This window comes from Triticum dicoccoides, chromosome 3B (genome assembly GCF_002162155.2).
Source record: "Triticum dicoccoides isolate Atlit2015 ecotype Zavitan chromosome 3B, WEW_v2.0, whole genome shotgun sequence".
NCBI lineage: Eukaryota > Viridiplantae > Streptophyta > Magnoliopsida > Poales > Poaceae > Triticum > Triticum dicoccoides.
The window spans coordinates 812,482,949-812,483,556 of NC_041385.1; positions in this window are offsets into that span (position 1 = coordinate 812,482,949).

The following is a 608-nucleotide window of genomic DNA, read 5'->3' on the forward strand; positions in this document are numbered from 1 at the left end:
TTATTGGAAGCACGTACGCACGTAGAGCTGACCCACCCATATCTTCTCTTCATGCACTTCTCCGCGGCTCTGGCCACCTACACAGTGATGTGCAAGTTCAGTCACCCTCGGCCAGTAAGAACAAAATAAAACCCTCAGAAAATGGATTACTACCGGAGAAACCATGAAAACTATTTCCATAATGCAAATTTTATTGTTTTTCTACCAACATGCATTGCAAGAGGAGGAGGGGGGTGGCACCACCCCCAGCCTTTGTATATTCATTGAATAAAAATAACTTGGGGGCTCGGATTTTGGAAACTATAGTCATTTGAATGTTTTTGCAAAAAACGGTTCAAGCTTCGGGTTCAGATCTTCTTTCCTTGTTTAACCTCAACTATTTAGTTGCCAGCACCCTGCAATTGTCACTCCACTCCAAGGTACTGCTTATCGTGATGCTGCAACCATATCTTCTCTTCATGCTCTTCTCCGCGGTTCTGGCCACCAACATGGTGACGTGCAAGCTCAACACTCTCGGCCTGTAAGATCAAAATAAAACCCTCAGAAAAGGAAAACAGGAAAAAAATCCATACTGCAAAATTTATATTTGTTCTACTAACATGCATTGT